This window comes from Eptesicus fuscus, chromosome 5 (assembly GCF_027574615.1).
Source record: "Eptesicus fuscus isolate TK198812 chromosome 5, DD_ASM_mEF_20220401, whole genome shotgun sequence".
In the NCBI taxonomy this organism is placed as follows: domain Eukaryota; kingdom Metazoa; phylum Chordata; class Mammalia; order Chiroptera; family Vespertilionidae; genus Eptesicus; species Eptesicus fuscus.
In genome coordinates, this window is record NC_072477.1 from 24438786 (window position 1) to 24450873 (window position 12088).

Below are 12088 nucleotides of genomic sequence, written 5' to 3' on the forward strand. Positions count from 1 at the left end.
ATCCTATCCAATTTATAACAAAGGTGACATTTCAAAGCAATGGATAAAATGAGATTTTTCAATAAGTAGTGCTGGGTTAACTGGATATACATTCAGAAAACAAAATAACTATGGATCCTCTCTTTATGCCATAGACAAAAACCTCAGGTGGATTTTTTTTTTTTTACTTAAAGATAAAATGCAAAACAAGAGGGCTTCCAAAAAATTGGGAGAACAGCTTCATGACCTTAGGGTAAGCAAAAATTTCTTAAGCAGGCACAGAAAAAAAAAAAAAAAAGCATAAAGGAAGAGTTTGACAAATTGGATTACATTAAAAGTAAGATCTCCTATTCACTGAAAGAGACTTAAATGTCAAGAGCCACAGAGTAGGAAAAGATATTTTAAATACACATAACTGGTAAAAATATTTGTTTTAAAAAAGAAAACTCCTACAGTAAATCAGTAAGAAAAAGATAGGCAATCCAATTGATTATTGGGCAATGAAATTAAATAGGGACCACAAAAGATTAAATAAAAATGACCAAAACAAAACACATTAAAAAGGCACAACATCATTAGTTACTAGGGAAAATTGAAACCACCATGAGACACCACTACACACCCACCATAATGGCTAAAATGCAAAAGTTTGACAATCCCAAGTGTTGACAAGTATGTAGAAAAATGGAAACACTCATAAACTGATGACAGGAGTATAAGTTGATACAACACTTAGGAAAACTCTTTGTAAGGACTTACTAAAATTGAATATATGTACTCCATGTTCCACCAATCCAGTCTTAGGTGTATACAAAACAAAAATGCATTTATATGTGCACTAAAATCACATATAAAAAAGTTTATAGCAACATTATTCATAGCAGCCCTAAACTGAAAACATCCCAAATGTCTATCAACAGTAGATGAATAAACAGTTTGTGAAATATTATAGAGTGGATTGCTATAGAGCAGTGGTCGGCAAACTCATTGGTCAACAGAGCCAAATATCAACAGTACAACGATTGAAATTTCTTTTGAGAGCCAAATTTTTTAAACTTAAACTTCTAACGCCACTTCTTCAAAATAGACTCGCCCAGGCCGTGGTATTTTGTGGAAGAGCCACACTCAAGGGGCCAAAGAGCCACATGTGGCTCACGAGATGTGGTTTGCTATAGAGTAATAAAATGGATAAACTACTTCTACACATCACAAGAAATTCATTGTTTGATGAATTTTTCAATCAATGTTGTGCATAAGAAGCCACAAAAAGAGTGTATATGTGGGTCTGTGTGTGTGTGTGTGTGTGTGTGTGTGTGTGTGTGTGTGTATGTATATATTTCCAAATATATGTCATATATTTCAAAAATGAAAACACATGGTGACAGAAATCAGGTTAGTGGTGACCACTGGGGGAAAGAGAAGACGCATGAGGTGTTTTCTGAGGGAAAGGTAACATTCTATCTCTTGGAAGAGATAACATGGTTGACAATTCATTAAGCAATGACTTGTATTCTTCCTTGAAAATATGTTATACAAAGAGAATTCTATGTTTAAAAGAAGAATAGTGCAAATATTCTGACAAAAGAATATAGCATCTCTGGTTTGCAAGATGGGACTTGAGCCATCTCAGAAAGAGCAATGCAAAAAAATATGTAATTGCAGGCATATGGTCGCAGGAATGGTGGAGGACCCAGAGGTTGTGTCTGTCGCCACTATACACACACACCCTGATGTTTGTGCCGTAGGCATAGACCAGAAGTAATAATCATTGAATGTGAGAGCTGGTATAGAAGTGAAACGAGATGAGAAACACACCATTGAAGGAATGCCTCACATTATCTGAAAACTACATTTTGGATAGTGAAAGTCTTCCAACTCCTTAAAAGATTTCAGAACTCTTAAAGAGTGGTTGAAATACTCTGTATTCATTCTTCAAAACTTTCCACTGCCCAGCAAACAAAACCCAAAGTCCTTCGGCCAGCTTAGAAGATGGATGCAGTTACTGTTTCTGATTGCCCAATATATTCTTTTGCTATCAAATTTGCTTCCTCTGATAGGGAAAGGTGGGCCTGTGAACTATTGCTGTATCATTAGACACATTGATTGCATTGAGACAGACATATGACTCTAATTGGGACTAATCAGGGTCCTTCGCTGAGACTGAGATAAGGACACTGTACTATAAGTAAAAACATCCCTTCCCTGTGTTGAAAGGATATAACAGTAGACATATGAATGACCATATACGTTTTCTCTAGAGTTACAGAAGGAGGAAGTCAAGATGACAAGGTATCAAGTAAGACTGCTGAGATAGCATTTATGTCCCTGGATCCAGCCATGCCTGAATTCCCAGGTAGATGAGTCAGATAAATTCCTTTTTGCTTGAGTTGATTTGAATTTCACTTTAGTTGTTTTGTTTTGTTTTGTTTTTGTCCGCATCCTTGAGAGCCCCGAATCACCATCATCACCATCATAACGATCATCACCACCAATCATCATCATCATCATCATATCATCATCATCATCATCTATGTGACATTTAAGTCCCTCAATAGACTGGTCCTAATTTGCATTTCTAGTCTTGTCAATCACTGTTCATCTTCATATAACTAACAACATGACCCATCTCAACCACAGAAAACTTTCTCCCACCAAGAATTCCCCAATAACCAAAATTCAACTTAAACCAATCTATTTCCAATTACACTTTTATTTTTGTTCTTGTTGTTGGAAATCCTCACCCAAGAATATTTTTCCATTGATATTTAGAGAGAGTGGAAGGGAGAGGGAAAGACAGAGAGAGGGAAACATCGATGTGAGAGACACATCGATTGGTTGCCTCCTGCACATTCCCCAACCAGGGCCTGGGATGGAGCCTGCACAGAGGTACATTCCCTTGACCGGAATTGAACCTGGAACCCTTAAGTCTGTGGGCGGATGCCCTATCCACTGAGCCAAACCAGCCAGGGCTCCAAGAATACTTTTGAGAGCCAGCTAGTTGCTCCTGTTAAGGACAATTAGAAAATATAAGGAACTGGGCATTAAACAGATTTTTTTAAGCTGGGGAGGGGGTTGTAAGGCAGATAACAGGCAAGGAAAGTGGTTTTTGCAGAGACGCATTTGAAAGCTAAAGGAAGCCAAAGAAACAAAAACCTGGAATTGATAGCATACTTTGGCAAGAAGCTAAATACCCTATGCATTGGGGTGAGATATCTGAGAACTTCCGAATCAAGTCATGCCCAGCAAGTGACATAAAGTTTATCCCAAATTTGTCCACTTTGCCCTTGAGCCACAGGAAGATCCAGGCGTCAGTGGTCACCCTCTCAGTCTGAAAGCCTAAAAGGCATTGACCATTTGGACGGAGAGCCTGACACAGTGGGGAAATGCCTACTTGCATAGGAATTGTGCATTGACTGCAATAGAGCAAAACCACTTGTACGTATTTCACTGCAGGGGCGTGATCTCCGGAAAAAACAGTAAGAAGTAACTAGAAATGCATTGTGGCACACCCTCTATTACCAACAGAAGGTGAGGTAAATGTCACTCATCACCAACTTTGTTTTCTCAGTTGTCTTTCGGTGAACATAAATATTTATTAAACAGTTTTGCTTGCAACACTATCCCTCTTTCACCTGACCCTGTTTCCCCATTAGTTTAAAGGTCATCAACAGATTTCTCCAGCCTGAAAGGTTTCTAAGGACCTGGCTCTCAGTAGGGAGGTATTAAAAATTCTTTGTACCTCTGTCCTTTGACCTACACTGAAATAACTCAAGCACACTCTTGCTACCTAACCCATTGGCCCTCCAGTGTCCAACTCACCCACTCAACCCCTCCCTCATTCCACCTATATGTGTCTGTCTTACCACATTCTGTTTCTTCATCTTGCCGCCCCCCCCTCACACACACACACACACACACACACACACACACACACACAATTTTAAACTTCTTGAAAACAGCCATATCTCATCATCATCATCATCCAGAAAAGTTGTTCGGTAGTGGGACTTACCACCAATGTGGACAAGCAGGAAGAGGAGCGGGGAAGACCTTACACCAACTGGGTGACTAGAGTAAGAACTCCCCCCCCCCCCGCCCTCCCCCCCCCCTCTCGCCTTCCCCTGACTAAATCAGAGATTTCCAGGAACACTCTCTTTCAGTAATGCCCTTAAAGCAATCACAGGTTCTCAGCCCTCAGTAGTGTTAAGTCATTTCCTCTAATGTCACATACCCCTGCCTAAGGGTAGAAGCTAGCAGCCAAGTGCCTATTACCTGCCACTCTCAAAGTTAAAGTACCTTCCCCTCAAAAAAAATATATAAAATAGAATCAATACATTTATCCTTTCAGAATGCATACTTTCTATTTTGACCAGCTGCTGAATCAGTCTTTGTTTTAGGATGTATATGGTCAGCAAAATAATATAATGGCATCTTCCTGCTTGGTTTGGAATCTGAACACAGTAGCACTTCTATAGCAGCTTAAGAGAAGAATACACCGGGCATTTTTTTAAAGTTGTTGTCTTTTTTCTAGAGAGGTCACAAACAGAAAGAAACGCAGCTCAAACAAGTGTTTGGTTTGGGTTGGGCAATGTACATCTACACACTTTCTAATTGGAATTAGTTGCTAATGATTAAAAATGTGCGGCAACAACGGGGCTTTCTGGGCAGCTCGGTCTCTTTGCTTTAACACAGCTCTCACCCACCCCTAACGCTTCCCAGCCCTGGAATCCAGTCCAGATGCCATTCATCATGCACATAGGTGGCTGTTGGGCTTTTAAGGAGGAAAGAGTGTCTCTATCAAAAATGGGACAGAGGGTCCCATGTTTCAAGAAAAATGAGTTCTTACTCTGAAAGCAAACAGTAAGTGGTTTAACAACCAATTATCATCAATACCTCTCACCTGAAAAGCTTGCCGTGATTCCTCTCTTCAACTATGAAATTTCTATTTCCCAAAGCCTGTCTCTTCCGGATCTGATTACAGTATACAATATTCTCTCTCTGAATTACACTGTATTTACTATCTTTGTCATCTATTTGCTATCTAGCCTGCCTTATAAAATTCCACACATTCTTTTCACTTAATATCCCTCACCGTTAATTTTCTGATTATTTCTATCATCTTCAAGACAACTGCAATGAAGATCTCAAGGGTAGGGTTTCTGTCTATTCACCACCTTGTGATATATCAGAGAGACTCAGGACTTTGGGGTCAGATAAGAGTTGAGTTTAAATCTTGGTGTCTCTACTCAATAACTATCTAACCTCAGGTGGGTGACTGACACCTGTTTCAAGTTTGGTTTCTTCATCTGTAAAATGGGAGCAATACCACCTAATTCCTCTTAAAAGGCTTTGATTTGCAAAAAAAACTTTTATAAATGCTGACTGTTATTTCATTAGATCAGTCCACTGCAATATGGCAGATCCATAGCTTTGTATACAGGGCAACTTTTTGTTTAGAAAACCAATTTTTTCTCAAGCATTTACTACATGTATAGCTTTGTGCTATGGCAGGATAGAATTATGGTTGTAAGAAAACCAGACCACAGTCAAGTGGGAAAGACAAACATTAATGTACTAGTAGCCCTGCGCATGAATCCGTGCGCCAGTAGCTCGCTGACGCCCTCCTGTAGCTCCCTCCACCCCCCACCCCCACCCTGCATCATAGCTTGCTGCCCTGCCCCCTCCTGTAGCTCTCTGCCGCCCACTTGTAGCTCACTGCCCCACCCTCCTGCTGATCCGTGATCCGGTCGTTATGCGGTCGGTCATTACGCTTCACGGCGTAAGGACTATTTGCATATTACATCTTTATTATATAGGATAATTACAAAAGAGGGTTTGAGGTAGATCTAGCTAGGCAAAATCAAGCAAAAAATAAGAATGGAGATTATAACTATTTGCACTTGCATTCACACTATACCTGTCCATGCACCCACACTCAGACCAGTCCATGCATCCATACGCGTACCTGTCTATGTACCTGCACCCAGTTGGTCCATGCATACACCTACACCTGAAGCAGTCCACGCCTCTGCACCAATACATCCTTTCTCCATTTTCGCCCTCCCATAGCTGTCACTCTGAAAGTCAGTAACTCAGCCAACATTTACCATCTCCTACCATGTGCCAAGAACTATAAGAGATAGTAAGGGCACAGACAAAACATAACGCATGGCCTTGTTCGGGGTGTGGGTCACCGTCTGGCACAAGAGATATCCATGTAGCAGCAGTCCCCACGCTCCCCTTCTCTTCCTGCCGCCACTAATGGCCTTAGGCTCCAGGAAACACATACATCTTCAGCTACCACAAAGGAAGATCTTTGCCGCGCCACCCTCTGCACAAGTGTCTGGGCTACTTGCTTTCTACAAGCCTCCTCTAATCCAACGTTACAACTATGGAGCGGGGTTCTCCCAGGGACTGAGGAGTCCCTCAGATGCTAGGCTCAGGAACAGACAAAAAACATAAGAGGGAAACCATTACCCTGAAATACTTATTTCCCAACAGACTCTTATTGGAGGAGGTCATGCATGGAGAGGATGTGACCGCCAGTTAACCCAAGATCTGGATCCTGGCAATGGGAAGCTCCTCGGCCCCTCCCTGTCCTTGGAATGACCCTTCTGCCCACACAGTGAGAACCATTTTCAAGATGAGACTATAAGATGCTGCTGAGACCATCTGGTCTGAATATGTGAGCGAACCCTGGTAAGGCCTCTATAGAAACTTTTAAGATTCTAGTGGGTGGGTGTGGAAATCTATTCTTATGGTTGCCCAAACCTCCTATGTATATTCCCTTGATTATTAAGTCTGCCACCTACCAACCTGGCATGGTCTGTGTCTTCCTTTGCACTCCATGTATAGAAGCTGGTTTCAGATTTTACCCAGGGAATTCCTGAGGTTTCAAATCAACTACTGATTCTCATTATTATTAGAAAATAGTGTGGTCTGACAGGGTCCATCTCCTCGAGTTACTATGCCCCCTCTGCCCAGGACACTATACAGGATCCTATTTACTTCTCACAGCCATACACACTCAAGGGATAGGTTTGTTTGTTTTTTAATCCCCATTTTACAGATGAGGAAATTGAAGTTCAAAAACACAATTAACTGAAGAGCCAATGATCACAGTTCTCTGTCAGGGCCTGGGGCTGGCCAGGTCTCAGTGCAATGCACATGCCTCAGGTACTTCCAAGGTTTGTCACCACTAGTTCATCCCATGTAGGATCCTCATCTCAGAAGCACGTTTGTTTAACGTGCACTTCCTCCTGGGCGAGAAAAGAGCCAGGGTAAGTCAGACACTGGTGGGACCTCTACCCTGCAGAAACCAAAGACGGCTTTTCCTTTGATGGCTCTACCTAAGAATTCAGAAAAGCCAACACAGCTCGTCTCCACCCCAACTCATTTGAGTAGCCTCAGTTACATGAGCAGCTACTTTGCTCATATTCAAGTATTTACACATCGTTTTAAAGTTGCCATACATAAAAAGGGCTGTAGCCTATGTTTCCAACATGTAAGCAGAAAGGAAGGATTTGTTTTCCGGACACAAAGTAGCCACACAAGGGTGACCAAAAGAGGGGCATTTCAGCCCGCTAGACTCTCCTAGTCATCAAATGCACCACCCCTTCAATGCCCTCTCTTAGTTTCCTCAGTCTCCTATCTCATACAATGTTTGTGGGCTCTAGTGAGCATTGCTCTGCCTTTTGAGTGTGTGTGAGTGTGAGTGTGTGTGAGTGTGTGTGTGTGTGTGTGTGTGTGTGTGTTGGGGTGGTACCTGGACTGTTGCTTTCTTTAGCTGCTGCTTTGGTAGTTAGGGTAATTAATAGTGAATTTCCTCCCTCCCCCTGTACTGGAATGTAGATGTGGCAGAAAATGAATTGCCTCTGGGAGGCAACAGTAAAGCATTTGATAAGCTTCATGGTTTGTAACATCTCAAGCAGGTACTCTGAGTTGTTATTTAATGTAACTCATTAGGTTTAATGTGCATTTTAACTGCCTACTTGTGGGCATTTTTGCTTTTCTTGTAGTTTGAAGAACTTCGTTTCATGACTGATTATTACTCTCATTACAGCCTTAATAGTTTCATATTCTGGATGATGATCTTTTTTCTCTTGACTACTTCAGAAAGCTTTTCCCCCACAGAAAAACTGATACTGATTCAACCAATGCTTACTGAGCCCCTACTGGCAGTTATATTGCTGGCATGGAACAGGTAGATGCAAAGAAAAGTAAAACAGCGCTTCTGCCCCCAAGAGCTTACTACCTAGTTCTCCTTGTGGTCCCCAGACCAGCAGGGTCAACATCATCTGGGGACTCTCCAGACCAACTGAGTCAGAAACCCTGGGGATGACCCCCACCCATCTGTGTTTAAAAAAGCCCACTTCAAACAAAGATGATCCTCATCAAATGTGAAAACAACAAATGTATTGTTAGTTTCTTGAGCTAAATCTGAAAGTGTCATTTGTCCTTGGAGGAAACAGGTCCAGAGGCCAAAGGTCACATGAGGAGTTGGTGGAGAGATTGAAGCCAGAACTAGTCTCCCACCTGACATAGCCAATGTTCTATTTCTTTTCTGATGCTTTAATCCCTAAGTCTTACAGGGAGCCCCAAGTATTACTGACCCAAAGTGCAAATCTTGCTTTTCAAAGAAAACACATAAGCAGAAAAAATACTGTGTTTAAAAATAAGGACCACTAACAGAAATTAAAGCCCAATCTATCAAAACCATCCAGAAAACTAGCAATAATTTGCAAAACCTTTAACACAGATCCAAGTTTCATTTACAAGATCTGAAATTTGGAGCGGCAGGGGGGCAGGCAGGGGTAAAAAAAAAAAAGTCCAATGAATAGTGATCAGAATAAAGTCTGGAAAAATATATAATATCCAATGGTTCACCTTCTGTGGGAGAACTACAGATGTCCTTTCTTTCTTTGTAGTTTCCTGACTTTTCCCCAATGGTTAGATATTACTTTTGTCATAATAATAAATAAAAAAAAAAAACACAGTAAAAGTGTTTCTTGAAATGTTACATGCATGTCACTCAACATGAAGGTTTATTTTGTAATCCTATTTCTCTCCATACAGCAGGACAGTGTGTGTGTAGTAATTATTTATATCGTGCCATATGTTACAATGAAGATGGAATTTGGTAAATATATTCCTTCCAGCTGGCACTGAAAATGAAGAGGTTAAATGCTTTCCCGGGTTCAAAGCATTCCGAATTAAGATGAGCTAACTGTGAGGCTAAAGGAAAATTAATCCCAGCACTGACATCTCGGAGAGCATCTCTTTTGAAAAATGTTGATATGACACAGAGCTCCTTACTCATATCTCCCTGATGTTTAACCCCTGGCACAAAACAGAATGTTCAGCAATTCCTGGCAAACTCGAAAGAGTTGGAGAGATAAAATGCCTGGGAGAACGTCAGAGAAATAAGAAACAGAATGATCCTATTTTCCCATAAAATTCTGTCCCTGTGGTCAATCAGACATCCAAAATTACTGGCAAATTATATTGTCCTAAATGTCCTTTTAGAGACTTATTGATCCTAGCACAGTGCATACAAATGTTGGATTATGACGCTCTACACCTGAAACCAATATAAAATTGGGTGTCAGTTATGCTTCAATTAAACATTGGTTTTCTTTCACAAGATATGTTTGCTCATTTAAAAAAAAATCTATGTTGGCTATCTTCTTCCACAAAATTGTTCACAAATAAATAAATGTCTCATTTAAAGAGACATTTCTGCCATTAAAGCAGAAATGTTGTAATGTTTCACTTGATAAGAAAAAAATTGTCGCTTGAAGAAAAACTAGCATTGTTTTACTGAAGCTCTCAGCAATATATCAGTGAATGTTAATTTAACTTTTTTAAAGGAGACAGGGAAGTAAAGTTAAGAACCAACGTAATGAGTATGAAAAAGGAAACACCAGTGGCTACCTATGTCATCAAAATACCTTACGGTAGTGGACATTTCTAGAATTTACAGACACTTTCAGGAAAGGACAAGTTATTGGGATGAGGAATGAATATATATATATATATATATATCCCCAATGTTTATAGTACATAAAATCATATTTACACAACAATTTAGCTTGACAATAATATCAGAGAACTCAGAAAAAATCTATCATCTTGGTTTTCTCAGTTCAGCATGAAGCTTTTGCTTATAAAGGTGTATCTCCAAAGAGGACCTCTCAAATTCCCCTCAATCCTCAACTCACTTTGTTTCACAGGTTAGTCCCGTCCATTGCAAAATTAACCAATTAATAAGAAGAACACGTAGCATAAAGAACATACAAAAAGCCACAGAAAGTTTCTCACCAACTCCCCAGTGCTCCGTCCATATAATTACCCATCTGCCTATGAACATGGATCTGTAAAAGCCTTAACATATTAAGGTAAACCTTAACAGTTTCCTTTCTGTCTACCACTTTGGACACACACACACACACACACACACACACACACACACACACTTGTAGCTCAGTCTCTAACTCCATTTGGACACGTACAAGCCCAGTTCTTATTCTTCCACCTGCCATCCCCCTCTGGTGAGACAAGGGTCCAAGGTTAGGCTTTACCTAATACTGCTTATTTTGGCAGTTTTACTCTGGGGCTGCTAAAAGATATTGAAGAAACGCCCTGCAGATCTAGTTCCTAAGTACTGATAAACACGCAGGGAACGATTCCAAGCCAACAATAAGATCCAAAATACCTTCAGTTTGTAGCATGGAAATGCCACTCCTCTCAACAAGAGAGAAAGAAGTAATATTCCTCCCTACTCCACCACACTAAAAAAAAAAAAATACAGCAGCTTTCCTTCTGAACAAAATTAAATTTTCTGGGTCACTTTCCCTGTCTCTCTGGGCCACTTGCTACGCAGCCTGACAGTGACTGTCAATACGGTCTCTTCGGGCAACCCGCTTAGCTGTCATCCACTCCAGAGAGAACCCTGGGCTCCCTTGCTGCTGCAGTTCCCCAAACCAGACCCCGACACCCATCCCTACCACTCGCTTGCTTTTCCTTCCAAACCACAATCAGGCAAGCTGATTCAGAGGAAAAGTTCAGGACGGTCTGCTTTGCAAGTAAAGCTGCCCCAACCGCCACCACCCGATCATCGGGAGCCGGGAAGTCCCTGCAGGCACCTACCGTCTGCACACGGGTCCCAGTGGGTGAGCGCTTCACACCCCAGCCGGGGGAACATGCTTTCCATGCAGACCTGCACCCATCCCACACAAGTCCGCACGCCAGCTTGCCTTACCACTTACGTAAGCCCGTGCCTCTACAGTCCCAAACTGCACACACACACACACACACACACACACACACACACGCACACACACCGACACTTGTCACGCATCTGAAACGGACCGGCATCCACACCCAGGCGATGAAATGACATCAAGCCACAGGGATTGGCGGGTGGGAGTGGGGGCACGCCGTTTTAAAACACCTTTCCCCCCACTTGTTTCTACCCCATTTTTTTTCTTGTCACAACTACAATTACCTTAGCAACCAAAGAATTGCCTTGACTCCCCCTCCGGCTTCCGAATTTGTCCTAAAGCCAAGCTGGCGCCAGGTCCATGGTAAAGCTAGAGAAGCCCAAGAAACGGGGATCCGCAGCCTCTTGGGGGGCGGAGGGGACGTCTGGGTCAGTCTCCGCGCTGCTCTCCAGCGTCTCGCCTCGTCTGGGCGAGTTTCCGGGGTGGCGAGCGCGGGGACTCAGCGGGCGGAGAGGGGAGCCCGGGGCCGGCGAGGAGGCGCGGCGGGGTGCATGGTGCCAGGGCGCGGGACGCCCGGCTGTCTCCAGCGCGCTCTCCCGCCCGCCTCTCCCGCCCCAGGCCCGCGGGTCCGCGGAGGTCGGTCTGCGCCCTCAACCCCCGCGCGCTCCCGGCGCCGTGGGAAGCCGGCGCCCGGGCGGAGCTCTGGCCGCCGAGCAGGGCCGAGCGCAGGAGCTGCCCCAACTCGCGGAGCCGCTCAGCTCGGCCGCTCGGAGCCGCTGCAGCGGCGCCCGCTGTCGGGTGTGGAGCGGAGCTGCAGGCCGCGCCGCGCGCACCTGGACGCCGGCACCTGCGCCCGGACCCCAGCGGCTCGAGGTGGGCGGGGCGGG

At 43.1% G+C, this 12088-nt stretch overlaps 1 protein-coding gene across 1 annotated transcript in view; it reads right to left on the bottom strand.

The window, feature by feature from the left end:
- RGS6 (regulator of G protein signaling 6) overlaps nucleotides 1-11730 on the bottom strand; it is a 465615-nt gene extending 453885 nt beyond the window's left edge. The window contains exon 1 of the mRNA XM_008138879.3: nucleotides 11486-11730. The gene's annotated coding sequence lies outside the window, so the exon portion shown is untranslated. The remainder of the gene's footprint in view (nucleotides 1-11485) is intronic.
- Between the last annotated feature and the right edge of the window lie 358 nt (nucleotides 11731-12088).